The following is an 18,528-nucleotide window of genomic DNA, read 5'->3' on the forward strand; positions in this document are numbered from 1 at the left end:
TCTTAAGTAGCATGTTGTTTAATCTCCATGTATTTGTGGTTCTATCAGCTTTCTTTTTACAGCTGATCTCTATTTTCAAAGCATTATGATCAGAGAATATGGTTGATATGATTTCAACTCTCATATTTGTTCAGTCTATCTTTGTGTCCCAGTATGTGGTCAATCCTTGAGGACGTGCCATGTACACTAGAGAAAAATGTATAAACAGCTGTTTTGGAATGAAAGTCTTTATAAATGTCAATTATGTCCACTTGGTGTAATGCATCATTTAAACATGTTATTTCCTCATTGATTTTCTGTTTGGATGATCTGTGCATATCTGACAGTGGAGTATTTAGGTCCCCTAGTACAATATGTTTTGGTTTGTTTCTCTCTTTAGTTCTGTTAGTAATTACTTTACATATTTCTGGGCTACCTGATTGGGAGCATAGATAGTAATAAGTATTATATCTTCTTGGTGCATGATTCTCTTTACTCTTATGAAGTGTCCCTCAGTATCTTTCTTTACCTTTTTTTTATTTTGAAGTCTATTTCATCCAATATTAGTATTGCTACTCCCACTTTTCTCTGAATGTCACTTGTTTGAAATATCATTTTTCATCCTGTCACTGTGAGTCTGTATTTGTCTTTAGAACTGAGATGTGTGTCTCCTGGAGCCAGCATATGGTTAGGTTTTGTGTTTTGATCCAATCTGGAATTCTGAGCCTTTTTATTGGTGAGTTCAGTCCATTTACATTTAGGGTGATTATTGAAGTATGAGGTCTTGTTATAGGCACTTTATCTTTTGCTTTCTGGTAGCTCAGTGTTTCCATTGCTTCCTTGTACTTATGTGTCTCTTTTCTTTATTTTGGTTGGGTTTTGTGGATTTCCCCTCTGGTTCTTCTTGTTTTATGTTACATTCTTCAGTTTTGAGTCTTTGGCATGGGTTATCATTAGGAATATATAAAGGATATATATATATATATACTGTTGTCCATTTTCTTCTGTGTGCACATTATCTCTATTCCCCTTTGCTAATTTGGATCTTTGAATCCTTTCTTTTTCAGTCATTTTTGTTTCAATTTGTCCCTATATATGCTGAGCATTCATTACTATCTTGCTATAGAAAATCTCTCATTTTTTTAAGCTTATAATATCCTGTTCTTTGTAAGGGTTGCACTCCTCTGCTTCTATCTGCTTGCTAGTCACCTTACTCCTAATTATACATTTTTTTTCATTTTGTTTTAGGTGAGGTGAACCTTTTCAGTATTTCCTGTAATGCAGGCCTCGTAATGGAGAATTCCTTCAATTTTTGTATAACTGGAAAGATCTTTATTTCTCCTCTATATCTAAAAGAGAGCTAAGCTGGATACAGTATTCTTGGCTGGTAGTTCCTTTTATTTCATAGTTTGAATATTTGATTCCACTTATTTCTGGCTTATAAGGTTTGTGCTGAGAAGTCCAACCGTAATCTAATGGATTTTCCTTTATAAGTTACCGTTTTCGTCTCCCTGGCTGCCCTTAGAATTCTGTCTTTGTCATTGATTTTTAATAATTTTAATACAATGTGTCTCGGAGAAGGCCTTTTGGGGTTGAAATAATTTGGTGTTCTGTTAAATTCTTGAATTCCAAGCTCTAGCTCATTCCTTAGATTTGGGAAATTCTCGTCAACTATTTGTCTGAAAATGCTTTCTAGTCTCTGCTTCTTTTCCTCACCTTTGGTAATGCCCATTATTCTTATATCTCCTCTCCTGATGGTATCAGCTAATTCTTGTAGTTCTCTTTCATTATTTTTTCATTCTTTACTTTCTCTCTTCTTCCTTCTGATTTATTTCTATATTTCTGTCTTCGATATCACTGATCCTTTCCTCTATTTGGTCAACTCTATTTCCCAAGCTTGCTATTTCCTTTGTCAACTCTTGCAGTGTGTTCTTTATCTCTAGAAGTTCTATTGTGTTCTTTTTGAGGGTTTTAATCTCCTTGCTAAAGAACTCATTCTACCCTTCTGGTTGTTTTTTCAATTCCTAAGATTGTCATATGAATCGTTTCAGATCTCGTTGAGTTTTTTTTCAGAAGTACTATCCTGAATTTTCTGTCATTTAAGTCACATGTTTCTATATCTGTTAGCTTATTTTCTGGAGATTTTTCTCGTTCTTTCTGAGATGCCTTGTCACCTTTGATGTTCATGGTGTTTAATGGACTATTTCTCCACCAGGGCATTAATAGAAGTTTATTTTGCTTTTTTTCCAGAAACAAGATTTATTATATAAAGGTCTCTCTTTAGCCTGTTGCAAAAAAGGCGTTTTTCTTTTGGTTTCCAGTAGGTGGCATCTAAGCCTCTTGGATCCCTGCTTTATATAAAACCTTAATAATGCTTTTTTCTTATTATAGATGCTTAATCATGCTCGCTACCTTCAGTCTCCGTCCCTGTTGATGTTAGTGACAGTTTTGGTAGCATATGCTCAGATTCTTCTGGGGCTCCACTGCATTCCCTCTAGGAAGATATGGAGGGAGGGGGATGTGGGCTGCAACTCAGTCTCAGGTTTTGCAGCTGCTGCTGGTAATAATCAACTGTTGTTTCTCTGCTGTCCCCGCTTCTCTGCAGTCCCCACTTCTCTGCCTTCTGCTCTGATGACTGAGCACTGCTGCCGGTTACGTGGAGGTCACAGCTCCGTTCAGGGAAATCGCTGCATTTTCTCCCCACCCCATTCCTCCTACAGGGAGCTCTGACTGTGAGAGGCAGCTTCTTTCTTTCTTCCATTCAACCACCTGACACCCGGGGTTCTGACATCTGGTAGCTCTTATGTGCAGATCCCATGCTGAGACATGCTGGTGTGCAGTTTGGGTGTTTTTTGTTGAGTTTTATATGTTCAGCTTATTGTTATTTCAAGAGGAGAGATCTTGGGATATTTCTCACTCCACCATGTTTCTGACTGGTGATGAGTTTTGATACAAGACCAAAAACATGATCTATGAAAAAAAAATTGGTAAGTTGGACTTTATTACAATTTAAAACTTTACCAAAAAAAAGTTAAGAACATGAAAAAAAAAGACAAGCTGCAAACCAGGAGAACATATTTTCAAACTGCATATCTGACAAAAAACTTGTATTCACAATATCTAAAGAACTCAAGAATAAGAAAACAACCCAATTAAAAATGGGCAAAAGACCTGAATGAACACATCACCAAAGGGTATATACAGATGGCAAACAAGTATATGAAGTTTTGTGCAACATCACTTTCTAACAGGGAAATGCAAATTAAAACTAAAATGAGATACAGCTGTACAACTACTACAAAGGCTAAAACGAAGGTAGTACTTGGTAATACAAAGTGTTGACAAGTATACAGAACAACTGGAACTCTTTTTAAAATTTTTATTTTTATTTTTACTTTTCAATTACAATTAACATTCAATATTACTTTATATTAGTTTCAGATGTGCAGCATAGTAGTTAGACACTTATGTAGTTTACAAAGTGTCTCCTCCCAATAAGTCTAGTACCTACCTGGTACAGTACATAGTCAATGTCACTAATTATCAGAGAGCTGCAAATTAAAACCACAATGAGTTATCACTTCACACCTGTCAGAATATCTATCACCAATAAATCAATAAATAACAAATGTTGGAGAGGACATGGAGAAAAGGGAACTCTCATACACTGTTGGTGGGATTGCAAATTGGTACAGCCATATGGAAAACAGTATGGAGGTTTCTCAAAAAAATTAAAAATAGATATACCTTATGATTCAGCAATTCCACTTCTGGTTATTAATCTGAAGAAATCCAAAACACTAATTCAAAAAGATATACACATCCCTATGTTCATTGCAGCATTATTTATAATAGCCAAGATATGGAAGCAACCTAAGTACCCAGCTGGAGGTGTTATACATTGCTGGTGGGAATGGAAAATAGTTCAGCCACTCTGAAAATGGTTTGATATTTTCTTATACAGTTAAACATGTGTTTAATACTTGACTCGGAAATTTCACTTGGAATTTAAAGTACCAAACAAGTTGAATAAAAATAAATTTCCTATAAGCATCTTAGTGAAACTAGAGAAACCAAGGATAAAGATGAAAACCTTAAAAGCTACAAGAGAGAAAAAAAAGAGAGAAGAAAAGAAGTACGCCTTTTCTGGAAAAAGGGAATACGCTTTGGTCAAGATGGTATTGTAAGAACATGTTTTGAGCTTCAAGCACATTGAAGTGATGCATAAAAATTAAGAAGGGAAAGTAAAAATATGTAACTGGGCTTATAGGCAAGATAGACATCTTAAAAATTAAAATAAATAAATAAATAAATGAAACAAGAACCAGAATAGTGAGCAGAACTGAAGCCACAAGCCAGGGCTGAAACCAGAGATAACCAGGTGTTTAGCACATAAAAGCAATAAGGAATTAAAATCTCCATTTAAGTAGGCAGTCAGAATCCAGACTCCTCCTTGAAACCCTCTCTCTTGAAAGGAGGTTGAAAATTGCTTCTCCCAGTTTCTAACTAGGGCTTTAGCTCATGAAACAGAGCAAGCCCGGGGCATTGGAAAACAAAGATAGAGCTGAGCTGCCATCTATGTCTGTAACTGAATCAGCCATAGCTCCAATATCATCACAGGATAAGCACTGCCAACTGTCAAATTTGACCTAGCTGCAGATGGGAAGACTGGATAGTTTGAGTGGAACAATAAGGGGACAGAAACAGCAAGAGAGAAAATAAATGATCAACCTAAATAGGTCTATGTTTCTTGGGCGGGCTGTAACCATCATCTCCATTGTTGGCAGTAAGTCAAACTAAGTGATCACTTCTCCTAATATCAGTTCTGATCTACAGAGGATAGCCATCACTGAACTCCTTAGTAGTGCTAGTGCTCTTCCCAACAGTGCACACCTGATGGCTTTGGTGAATACTATGTTCTCTGAAACTTCCTATGGAATATAAACAACTGGTGGATCTTCTGGCTTTATGTAATATATCCATTCCAACATGCCCACTTCTCTGACTCTTTTCATTCCTTCTTCCATGCTTTCCCATAGAAATTCAGGTGTTTCCACTTTGTTTAGCAATCACTTAGGGCTCTCACTTTGGCTTTATGAGCCATAGGAGTAGCAACTTTGCCCCACCCCTTGGAGTTCTTGCCAGGGTATTATTTCCTTTGTCCTCAGAGAATGATCCTAAGTCAGTGAACTCTTCCTTATCCTGTATTATATTCTGGCCCACTTGATCAAGCACCCTCAAAAGCTAATCCCACATATACTCCCTTGACTCCTGCCAGTAAACATTAGCCTTTTCTTTTAGTGCCTTTTTGGTGCAATTTTTTTTTTATTCTCTTATTATGTCCAGCATGACCCCAGTTGGAATTTAACCCTAGTTTTCAGTCTGGCACCCAGGAGAGGAGATGAAGGAAACTTCTGAGTAGAGCACTTTTGCCCTACCAGGTAAGAGCCGTCTTTAGTATTCCCACACAGGGGAATTGATACCTGTTTAATAAGGTGGACTGATCCACCATTGCAAGGCTCCTGAGGGTTTAAGGAAGTCTACCTAGCTATAATCCTAGGGAATATCCACCCAGAAGTTTATGTCTCATATGTTAGGACTTCAGATATTTCCATCTAAGGCCTTGACCCTAGCATAACAGACCTACCTTGACTGAGCATGGACTTGTCTTTTAAGCTCCTCGACCTTCACTATCAGATACTGATATTTTTCCTCAGCAGGTGTATCTGTAAAGTACCAAAGAGGCCCTCTGGTTATCATATTCAATGTTTATTTTCTCAATGTTATTCTGAAGGGTTTCAAGTTCACTTAGTGATAATAGTCCAAGTTCATTGTCCTTGTATACACTGTTCATCCCAGGCCTTTCTAATGCCTCTAAAATCACATTGGTCAGAGTATTATCCTTCTTCAGGATGTCTTCCTAAGTCATTTACAGTGTAAGTTTAGCAATTTGCCACCATACCCCCACTTTCCACCTGGGATGGGTTCTTTTTTCTAGCCAAGTAGTAAATTAATCAGTCTCCAAACCCCATCTTAATGCATCATTTCTTGGACCACTCCTGATAATGAATTTTGTCATTTAAAGTCCTTTGGTAAGCATATGCTAAGATAGAATTAGATACAAGAGATTTATTGTGGTTAATATCCTTGAAAGATAAGAAGAGAGAAGACTAGAGTAGACAGAAAGCCTCATGCTGCAATGAATGTCTGACACCTGAATGTGGTGAAGTGGATCAAGGGACTATGTAAGAATGGGCTCAGACTTGAGTGCATTGTTGAGAAAGTCATGGCCAGTGAAACAAGATGCTCCAATACAAAATTTTCTACTAGAAAAGTTTTGCCTTGGATAGAATTGGATAGGCCCCGATACCTCTATTGTGCTCAGTCTGTGTCTAGAGCTGCCTGAAGAGAGTGTGCCCTTGACTCATTCACTGCAGTATATCTCAAACATGCTTCAGCTGGAGGCTGTCAGCTGACTATGTACTTCCCAGCAGGTTTTCTCTAAATGGAGATCTGAGTGACCCATTTTCATGGCTGCTACATGATTTGAAAAAGTAATTTAAAAATGATAATGTTCAAAATGACAAGAAAATCAATAGGAAAAGGGCTAACAAAATATGTGCAATCTATTTGTAGAAAAATTGTGAAACACTATAGAAGGACATAAAAGAGGCTCTGATTAAATGAAGAGATAGACTATATTCATGAATAAGACAATTAATATAATAAAATGTCAATTCTGCCTATTTTGATCTCTGAATTCAATCATATTACAATCACAACATTCAACAATTTTTTCAAATACATGATTTATTCATTAAAATGAGAATAAAATTTCCATAACTGGAACATCAGGTTGCATCATCAAAGTTGTTTGTTTAGAAGTAGAAGTACATGTTGGCAATATCTCTTGTAAGAGTCCAGAAAATTAGATAGATTTCACAATACAGTGTCCTTTTCGGTCAATAGTATTGCTTCAGGAGAGCTAACATTTCATAGATCTTTCCTGTAACTTCCTGAAAAGTCAGCCAGCCAGATTTGGGTTCAAACTTCTTTACAAAGCCATTTTCCCAGCCTCCATTTTATCTTATCCATTCTCCTGTGTTTTTTGTTATGAACTCAGCAACGAAGTAAGAAATCTCCTTGTAAGTATCCACATCTGGGACAATTCACTCTCTGAGAAGTTTCTTGATGAGAATGCCTTCAAATGTGAATATGGTCACAATCTTTCCCCATCCAGTTAATGATGCCATCATCGAACTCCTTTTCCACTACTTTATTGAATATTCTTCTAGCAGTATCAATGGATACAACATTAAAATTGTCCAAGCGTGGTTACAGATTCTTTTCCACTTCTTTTTGAACTGAAAAAGCAACATCTTATAACACTCTGGAAGTTCTGCTTGGCCCAGACTCAGGTTGTGGTATCTGCAATAAGTGCTTCAGATAATTCTGGGCCAGCATGTGAATGTACCCAAACTCGCAGTTGGTCATCTTCTGCCTCTTGAGTTTGTTCACCGGAAAGTGACTGAGGCAATCTGAAGCCAAAGCTCAGAAAGTGGTGAGATGTGATACATAGTGACAACTGAGGCTGGAGGAATTTCTGCTTGCATCACTTAGCTTAGTCTCCTCCCTGCAAGGCACTTTAGTGTGTAGGCTTAGAGGGCTGAGTGAGGTAAAAGGAGATGACCTGTACAGCACCTATGGCCAAGCCTGGAACCATGTCAGTGTTTGATCAACACAAGTGCCTCATCATTCTCTCATGGGCTGATGAAGAATCAGGCTCCTCAGCTAAGAGCCGTGCTGGAGACGAGTCAGGTTTCAAGTCTCACCAGGTACAAGGCAATTATGGCAGTTAGGGAACTACACTGGGCAGCTAGCTGCACCTTCTGCCTACTTAAGAGCCAGTGCTGCTAGCAGGCATGAGGAAGAGGAGACATCTCAGCGTCCTTGGAGAAACTGCATTCACTGCCTTTTTCTATCCACATATAGAATGACTGATTCTTTGCATTAGGGTCTATGAAGAGCTCATTCTCTCCTGGTTCCATTCTCTTGGAGTCCTGAACTGGCACGAGACCTGGCAGTTGGTGACTTGTTTGTTTGCTTCAATTTTTATTGCCTGTCTCTCAGAAAAATGTAAGCTCTCCATGGACAGAGGCCTTTTTGTACATACTGTAACATCAGTATATCCTTGTAATGGTAGAGAAAGCAAATTGCTAGTTTCCTGGGCTGGGGGGTACAGGAATTGACTGCAAGAGGCCCAAGGCATCTTTCAGAGGTGATGAGAACAGTCTATATCTTGATTGTGCCAGTTGGTGGTTACATGGGTGTTGGTGCTTTTAAAAATCCACTAAAAACTCCCAGAGGAATTGGGTTCCTGCTTCAGTAAAGGACAGCGAGCTGGAAGCATGGCAGTGGCACAGCCTAGTCTCAGGAGAGGGCAGCACACAGGCCTCGTGCTTAGAAGGTACCTCTCTGAAGGTCTGGGAGTGACCAGGAAAGACCCAGCAGAGGCTGATACATTCCTCCATGGCACGGGGTGCTGTCAGACCATGGAATCCATCCTAGCTGGAACTTGACCACATTTCCCAGCCAGACGAACCATTGCCATATGCCAGGCCAGCTCAAGAGGCTTAGCAATTGGTCTTGAGTTTCTCTGTCCCAGAGACTGTTGGCCGTGAGAAGGCACTGGTAAGGTGGGCATCACAGATGTCACATACTTGACATTAACACGCTAAGTAAGTGGGAGTTGTAATTATCACCACAATGGCAGAAGTCTTCTGGAGGCAGCCTTAAGAAGACAAAACCTTTGACTGTCTGTGAGACCCCCAGCGCTCCCTCAGCGGCGACAGGGCAACACATTTTTTCATAGAATTTACCAAGATAATTCTAAAATTCACATGGATTTAGGGTAGGGAGGAGATGTTTCTAGTGTCCAAAAATAATCAAGTCAATATAAGAAATAAAACAGTGTGGATACTCATCCTATCATATAGTAAAATTTACTATAAAGATATAGTAATTAATCACAGTGAGTTATTGTTGTAGGGACAGACAAATAAACCCAGGAAACAGATTAGAGAACCCCAAAACAAATGCATGCATATATGGAAATTTGATATGTGACAGAGTTGTCATTACAAATCAATGGGAAAAAGTAGACTAATCTATAAATTGTGCTGAGACAACTGAATTCTTTAGCAATCTAGTGAATAACAGACTTGTAGGAAGAGACTCCTCTCACCCAAACTGGCTATAAGTTCCAATTAATTTATGCACAACTTCAGAATTTAATGGAAGTGAGATAGCAAAACAGAACCAGAGCAGATGCTGTATATATCAGAATGGCTTTTTCAATTTTCGCTTCCCCTAAATTCATAAAGTTTGAAGACCTGCCAGAGACACTATCAACAGAGAACTCTCATAAAAAAACAAAAACAAAAACAAAAACAAAAAACAACAACAAAAAAACACTAGTGCTTCTGTTTAAGGAATATGTACATGAAAAGGGTCTGCTCTTATAAAATTATATTTAGTGAGAACTAAGTCAATCCTTTGTCTAGTAAGAGAAGGGAGAATCATTGCTTAGATCAATAATTTTGCCTCCATCACTCCACTGTACTGAAAGCCTGTCTTTCCAAAGACCACCTCTTAGCTATTATTTAATATCTTTTTACCTCAGTGGGCTCTGACAATACATTTTCTCTGTGGGCCATGATCTCAAATTCTTTCTCTAGAGTTATTACTATAAAAATAACAAAAAGAATATTATGAAAACTTTACAATATTATTTAATAATTTATATTTTTAAATTACAGTTGACAGATGATATTATATTAGTTTCAAGTATACAACATAGTGATTAGACTTTTATATTACTTGCAAAATGATCACCCTGATAAATCTAGTACCCATCTGACACCATACATAATTATTACAATATTATTGATTATATTCTTTATGTTATACTATACATCCCCATAACTATTTTGTAACTACCAATTTGTACTTATTAATCCTTTCCCCTTTTTCACACCCCTCCCACAAATCACCACCCATCTGGCAACCATCAATATGTTCTCTGTATCTACGAGTTTGTTTCTGTTTTGTTTGTTTGTTTATTTTGTTCTTTAGATTCCACATGTAAGTGAAATAATATGGTATTCGTCTTTCTCTGTCTGACTTATTCCTCTCAGCACAATACCCTCTAGTTCCATCTATGTTATTGCAGATAGTAAGATTTGATTTTTTATGGCTGAGTAATATTCCAATGTATATGTGTACCATCTATTCTCTGTACATTTATCCATTGATAGACACCCACGTAGCCTCCATATATTGACTATTGTAAATAATACTACTATGAATATATGGATTCACATGTCCTGTGGGTTTCTTCAGATAAATACCCAGAATTGGTATAACTAGATCCTTCTTTTTCTCGCATTATAGCCTTTGTTTTAAAGTCTATTTTGTCTGGTATAAGTATTGCTACCCCAGAATTTTTTGTTCGTTTGTTTTTATTTTCATGAAATATCTTTTTCAATCCCTTTGCTTTTAGTCTATTTGTGTCTTTCGATCTAAAGTGAGTCTCTTGTAGGCAGCATATGTTAGATCCTTGTTTTCTTATCCGGTTACCCTATCTCTTGATTGGATCATTAAATCCATTTACATTTAAAATAATTGTTGCTATATATGTAATTATTGCCATTTTATTATTCATATGTTTTACTTTTTTTTTTTCCCCTGTAACACTGGCTTGGTGATGATGAATTCCTTTAGCTTTACCTTGTCTGGGAAGCTCTTTATCTGTCCTTCAATTCTAAATGATAGGTGCGATGGATAGAGTAATATTGGTTTAAGTCCATGCTTTCCATCACTTTGAGTATTTACTGCCAATCTCCCAATTCCTTCTGGCCTCCAATGTTTCTGTTGAGAAATCAGCTGACAGTCTTAATGGGAGCTCCCTCATAGAAAACTAACTGCTTTTCTCTTGCTGCTTTTAAATTCTCTCTTTGTCTTTAACCTTTGGCATTTTAATCATGATGTGTCTTGGTGTGGGCCTCTTTGGATACATCGTGTTGGGCCTCCTTGCACTTCCTGGACTTGTATGTCTGTTTCCTTTGCCAGGATAGGGAAATTTTCATTCATTATTTCTTGAAATAGGTTTTTAATTTCTTACTCTTTCTCTCTCCCTTCTGGTACCCCTATGATGCAAATATTGGTATGCTTGATGTTGTCTCAGAGGCCCCTTAAACTATCTTCATTTTTATTGATTATTTTTCTCGTTGCTGTTCTGATTGGGTGTTTTCTGCTACCTTATTTTCTAAATCGCTAATTTGATACTCTGCTTCATCTGATCTGCTGTTGATTCCTCCTAAGGCATTTTTTCATTTCGGTTATTGTATTATTCATTTCTGAGTGGTTCTTTTATATGTTTTCTATCTTTACTTTTATGTTTCCTATCTCTTTGTTAAAGTTATCACTGAATTCATGTACTCTTCCTGAAAATTCATTGGCATCCTTTAACCAGTGTTTTGAATTATGCATCTGGTAAATTGCTTGTCTCCATTTTGTTTAGTTCTTTTCTTTCTGGAGCTTTGCTCTGTTATTGCATTTGGGACATGTTACTTTGTCTCCTTATTTTAGCTGTCTTCCTGTTTGTTTCTATGCCTTAGGCAGGACTCCTAAGTCTCCAAGTCTTAGTAGAGTTGCCTCATGTAGTAGGTGTTCTGTGGGGCCCAGTGGCACATTCTCCCTGGTCACTTGAGCTGGGTACTCCATGTGTGTTCCTTGCATGGGTTGTGTGTGCCTTCCTGCTATAGTTGAGCCTTGGCTGCTGCTTGCACGTCAGTGGGAGAGACTGACCCTCAGACTGATTGGTTGTGAAGAATGGCTGGTGATTATAGCAGAAGAGCTATTGTGCAGGGGCTGACCCTATGGAGCAGAATTAGTTTTAGCAGGGCTCTGGTGCCTGTGCCTGACTAGGATGCCCTTTACATGTCTTGTCTTAGGATATGGTCCCGGGTGGTGCTCCAGTTCAGACCAAAGCTGGACATGAGGACTGCAGACCCTGGGTCCTCCTGAGGGGGCCCATGACAGGCCAAGGTCAAGTACAGCCTGTGCCCTGCCTGGAGCTACCTGGTATGCGCCACCAAGCAATCTGCAGTTGGCTATCACACACTCTGGGCTTAAATATGCCTCGAGAGGCCAAGCCTCAAACTGAGGCTGGCTGCCACTAGTGCTGGGCTTGAGGCTGCTCAGAAAGAGGTATGGGGGACATTGAGTCCAGATGCTGCATTCTTAGGTTTTGTGAATCTTTGAGAGATTTTAGGAACGTCTGTAACATGAGCCAAGACAGGCCATTTGTATAGAAAAGCCACTGGAAGTGGCTTGGATGGACCTACAGGTGGGGTGGGTGGGGTCTCAGGGAATCACCAGGGCAGGGTGACCAGTGTTAGCCAGGTTGATGAGACTCATATATGGTGGCTGCCTGCATTTGCATGCAGGCAATGGAGAGGGCTCAACAAAGGAACAATGGATTCTGCCAGCGCTCTGTCTTGGAGAAAGCTTCCCCTTCAGTCCTTGACTTGAAGGCAGACAACTCAGTTCCTCCATGTATGTCCCTGGTGCTTTTTGAGCAGTTGCTCCATCACAAGCTCAGAGCGAGTGAGTCTGTCAGTGATTTTGTCAGTCTGCATTTGGACCCCTTAAGAGGATTTCCAGCCACTCCTGTCTTGGCTACAATCTCCTCTGGTTTTCACAGCCAGATGTTGTGGGTTCTTTTCTTTCCAGCAATAGAACCCTGGGCCAGGGAGCCTGGTAATGGGCTGGAACCACTCGCTTCTCTGGGGTGACTGCCACAGCTGAGATATTTCTCTTGATTCTAAGCTGGTGCATGTAGGTGCGAGACCAGCCTGTTCCCCATCTCCGCCCTTCCTACCAGTCTTGAGGTAGCCTCTTCTGTGTGTCCCCAGTTGTAGGACTTCTGTTCAGCTAGATTTAAGGCAATTCTCAATGACGGTTGTTCTGTGGTTTAGTTGTAATTTTGATGTGGTTGTGAGAGGAGTCAAACACAGTGTTTACCTACTGTGCCATCTTGACTAGAACTCTTTTATGGTCTGTAATATTATTTAAAATATAAATTCCAAATGGAATTAAAGCCTAAAGGTGAAAAAACAAACTACAATTTCAAATTTACTTGCAAAAGAATATATATGACTTTGGGTCTGAGAAGATTTTAAAAGATAGAAACAAAAATCTTCATAAAGAAAAACATTAATACATTTTTATAATTATTTTTTATTTCTTAGTTACAGTTGACATTCAATATTATTTTATAATAGTTTCAAGTATACAGCATAGTGATTAGTCATGTATATAATTTACGATTAGTCTATTACTCACCTGGCACTATACATAGTTATTACAATATCATTGACTATATTCCCTATGCTCTGCTTTACATCTCTGTGACTATTTTGTAACTATCAATTTGTACTTCTTAATCCCTTCACATTTTCACCCAGTTCCCCAACCCCAGTCCCATCTGGCAATTATCAGTTTGCTCTCTTTATCTATAAGTCTGCTTCTGTTTTGTTTATTTTCTTCTTTAGATTTCACATATATAGAACATTGATACATTTTGACTGAATTATGTTTTTTAAATTTTAGACAGCCAGACACCATTAAAAGTGTGAAAAGATTAGCGATAATATACAGAATTTAGATATTTATGATGCATGTAAATAAGATATTAGCTTCCAGAATGTATAGTGATGCCTAAAAATCAATAAATAATGCAAATAACTCAATAACAAAATGAGCACAGAATATCAACAAGCAATTAACAGAAGAAGAAATTTAAACAACCAATACATTTTACTTTATTTTTTTTTATTTTTTTACATTTATTTTTTATTAAGTTTATTGGGGTAACATTGGTTAATACAATTATATAATTTTAAGGTATATATTATCATCTGACATCTATATATTCTATGGTGTGATTACCCCCCAAATCCAGTTTCCTTCAGCTACCATATATTTGATCCCCTTTACCCACTTCACCCTCCCCTAACCCCCTATATTTGACCTCCTTTACCCAGTCTGCCTCTTCCATCCTTCCCCATTGCCTGCCTCTTGTAGCCACTAGTCCATTGTCCATGTCCCTGAGTCTCTGTTTGTCCCGTTCATTTGTTTCTTTTAGGTTTACATCTCACATATAAGCGATATCATGTGATTTTCAACGTTTTCAGTCTGGCTTATTTTGCTTAGCATTATTATCTCGAGGTCCATCCAGATTGTTGCAAATGGTAGTATTTCATCTCTTCTTATGGCTGAGTAATATACCATTGGATATATGTACCACAGCTTCCTTAGCCAATTACGTATTGTAGAATACTTTGGTCACTTCCATGTCCTGGCCACCATGAATAGTGCTGCTATTAACATCGGTGTGGAAATATCTTTTCGGATATGGGTTTTCAAGTTTTGGGGGTAAATACCCAGTAGAGGGATTGCTGGATCATATGGTAGATCAATTCTTAGTTTTTCGAGGAACCTCCATACTGTTTTCAATAGTGGCTGTACGAATTTGCGGTTCCATAGGCAGTGTATGAGGGTTTCTTTTTCTCTGCATCCTCGCCAGCATTTGTTATTACTTCTGTTGATTATAGCTACTCTAACAGGTGTGAGATGGTATCTCATCGTAGTTTCAATTTGCATTTCCCTAATAGCGAGTGATGTTGAGCATCTTTTCAAATATTTGTTGGCCTTTTATATGTCCTCTAGGGAGAAGTATCTGTTCGGGTCTTCTGCCCCTTTTTTAATTGGATCGTTTGTATTTTTGTTGTTATTGAGTCGTATGAGTTTTTTGTATATTTTGGATATTAGGCCCTTATGGGAGGCGTTGCTTGCAAATATATTTTCCCATTCGGATGGTTGTCTCTTTATCTTGTTAACAGTTTCTTCTGCTGAGCAGAAGAAGCTTTTTAGTTTGATGTAGTCTCATTCATTTATTTTAGCTTTTACTTCTCTTGCTTTTGAGGTCAAATTTATAAAATCCTTTTTAAGTCCAAGTTCCTTGAGCTTAATTCCTATGTTTTCTTCTATGTATTTTATTGATTCTGGTCTTATATTTGGGTCCTTAATCGACTTTGAGTTAATTTTGGTATGTGGTAGTAGACAACAATCTGGTTTCACTCTTTTGCAGGTGGCCTTCCAATTTCCCCAGCACCAATTATTGAAGAGGCTTTCCTTTTTCCACTGTATGTTTTGGACCTTTTTGTCAAAAATTCTTTGCCCACATAAATATGGGTTTACTTTTGAACTCTTGATTCTGTTCCACTGGTCCGTGTGTCTGTTTTGCTGCCAATATCATGCCGTTTGATTACTGCTGCTTTGTAGTATAATTTGAAGTTGGGCAGAGGGATGCCTCCAGTCTCATTCTTTTTTTCAGAATGGCTTTGGCAATTTGAGGTCTTTTGTGCTTCCATACAAATCTCATGACTTTTTGTTCTATTTCTTTAAAAAATGCCGATGGGATTTTGATGGGGATTACATTAAATCTGTATAATGCTTTAGGTAATATGGTCATTTTAACTATGATTCTTCCAATCCAAGAACACGGAACACCTTTCCATTTCTTTGTATCTTCTTCAATTTCTTTTAATAGGGTCTTGTAGTTTTCATTATATAGGGCTTTCACTTGTTTTGTTAAATTTCTTCCTAGGCATTTTATTCTTTTTGTTGCAATCGCAAAAGGAATTATTTTTTCCAGTTCTTTTTCTGATGTCTCATTATTAGAGTATAGGAATGCTATGGATTTTGTACGTTGATTTTGTATCCAGAAAATTTACTGTATTTGCTTATTGTTTCTAGTAGTGTTCTTGTTGAGTCTTTAGGGTTTCCTATATAGAGAATCATGTTATCCACAAATAATTAGTTTGATTTATTCATTTTCTATTTGGATAACTTTTATATCTTTCTCTTGCCTAATTTTACTTGCTAAGACCTCCAATGTTATATTTAATAAGAGTGGCAATAGTGGACAGCCTTGCCTTGTTCCTGATCTTAGAGGGAAAGTTATTAGTTTTTCACCATTAAGTATAATGTTGGCTAAGGGTTTGTCATAGATGGCCTTTATTATGTCAAGGTGCTTTCCTTCTATACCAATTTTGTTAAGTGTTTTGATCATAAATGGATGCTGCATCTTGTCGAAGGCTTTTTCTGCATCTATTGATATGATCATATGATCCTTATTTTTTAATTTGTTTATGTGATGTATCACATTGATTGATTTGCATATGTCGCACCATACTTGTGCCGGGGTGATGAAGCCCACTTGATCGTGGTGTATAATCTTTTTAATATGTTGCTGTATTTGGTTTGCTAGTATCTTATTTAGGATTTTTGCATCTGAGTTCATGAGAGATATTGTTCTGTAGTTTTCTTTCTTTGTGTTATCTTTACCAGGTTTTGGTATCAGAGTAATATTGGCCTCATAAAATGAGTTGGGAAATATTGCTTCCTCTTCGATTTTTTGGAAGAGTTTGAGAAGAACGCGTATTAAATCTTCTTTGAATGTTTGGTAGAATTCACATGTGAAGCCATCTGGTCCTGAACTTTTACTTTTTGGTAGATTTTGATGATTGTTTCAATTTCCACACTGCTGATCGGTCTATTTAGATTTTTCAGATCTTCTTGATTCAGTCTAGGAAGATTGTATTTTTCCAAGTACTGGTACAATATTTCTAGTTTATTAAATTTATTATTATATAAACTTCCATAATATTCTTGCATGATCCTTTGTATATCTGCGATGTCGGTCATAATTTCCCCTTTTCCATCCCCGATTTTGTTTATTTGTGTTCTTTCTCTTTTTTCTTTAGTGAGTCTAGCCAGTAGTTTTTCAATATTATTAACCTTCTCAAAGAACCAGCTCCTTGTTGTATTAATTTTTCTATTGATTTTTTTTGTTTGTTTCCAATTTCATTTACTTCTGCTCTAATTTTGATGATTTCTTTTTTTTCTGCTTACTTTAAGCCTCATTTGTTCTTCCTTTTCTAGTTTTTTTAAGATGAAATGTGAGGTTGTTTATTTGGACTCTTTCTTGTTTTGCAGATAGTCCTACAATGACATGAACTTTCCTCTAATGCTCGCTTTTGCCGTGTCCCAAAAGTTTTACTATGTTGTACTATCATTATAATTAGTTTTTATGTTTCTCTTGATCTCTCTTTTTATTTCTTCTTTGATCCATTTATTTTTCAGTAGCACATTGTTTAATCTCCATGTATTTGTGGTTCTTCTTGATTTCTTTTTGCAGTTGATCTCTAGTTTCAAAGCATTATGATCAGAAAATATGGTAGGTATGATTTCAAACCTCTTATATTTGTTGAGACTATCTCTGTGTTCCAGTATGTGATTGATTCTTGAGAATGTTCCATGTGCACTAGAGAAGAATGTATAAGCAGCTGTTTTGGGATGGAAGACTCTGTAAATGTCAATTATGTCCAGTTAGTCTAATGTGTCATTTAAGGATGTTATTTCCTTATTGATTTTCTGTTTGGCTGATCAGTCCATATCCAACAGTGGAGTATTTAGGTCCCCTACTACAATAGTGTCTTGGTCTGTTTCTCCCTTTAGTTCTATTAGTAATATTTCGGGGCTCCCTGATTGGGAGCATAGATATTAGTAAGTGTTATGTCTTCTTGGTGCAAGATTCCCTTTATCATTGTGAAGTGTCCCTCAGTATCTTTCTTTACCTTTTTTATTTGGAAGTCTATTTCGTCCGATATTAGTACCACTACTCTCGCTTTTCTTTCAATACCGTTTGCTTGAAATGTTATTTTCCACCCTTTCGTGTTGAGCCTATATTTGTTTTTGGAGCTGAGATGTGTCACCTGAAGGTAGCATATGGTTGGGTTTTGTTTTTTGATCCATTCTGCAACTCTGTGCCTTTTATTGGTGAGTTTAGTCCATTTACATTAGGGTGCCCATTGCTTCCTTGTGCTTGTGTTCCTGTTTTCTTTATTTGAGTTGGATTTTGTGGGTTTTGTCTCTGGTTCTTCTTGTTTTATTTTATATACTTCAGTTCTGAATCTTTGGTGTGTGGTTACTATTACGAATATGAAAAGGATAGTTATATATATACAGTCATCCATTTTCTTCTGCGTGTGCCTTATCTCCTTTTTCCTTTGCGAATTTGGATCTTTGAATTCTCTCCTTTTTGCCATTGTTATCTCAATTTGTTGCTATGTATACTAAGAGTTCAATATTATCTTGCTATAGTAATTCTCTTCTTATTATTTAAGCTTATAATGCCCTGTTCTTTGTAAGGGTTGCACTCTTCTGCTTCCATTTGACTGATAGTCAATTTAATCCTAATTATGTATGTATGTATGTATGTATGTATGTATGTATGTATGTATGTATGTATTTATTGTTATTTTGTTTTAGGTGAGCTGACTCCTTTCAGTATTTCCTGCAGTGCAAGCCTCGTAGTGGAGAACTCCCTCAATTTTTGTATGTCTGGAAAGTCTTAATTTC

The 18,528-nt window shown here is 37.3% G+C and overlaps 1 pseudogene; it reads right to left on the reverse strand.

The window, feature by feature from the left end:
* Positions 1 to 6,941: 6,941 nt before the first annotated feature.
* Positions 6,942 to 7,473, reverse strand: LOC105305914 (annotated as a pseudogene).
* Positions 7,474 to 18,528: the final 11,055 nt, after the last annotated feature.

The sequence above is a fragment of the Pteropus vampyrus genome, unplaced genomic scaffold (assembly GCF_000151845.1).
Source record: "Pteropus vampyrus isolate Shadow unplaced genomic scaffold, Pvam_2.0 Scaffold404, whole genome shotgun sequence".
Classification (NCBI taxonomy): domain Eukaryota; kingdom Metazoa; phylum Chordata; class Mammalia; order Chiroptera; family Pteropodidae; genus Pteropus; species Pteropus vampyrus.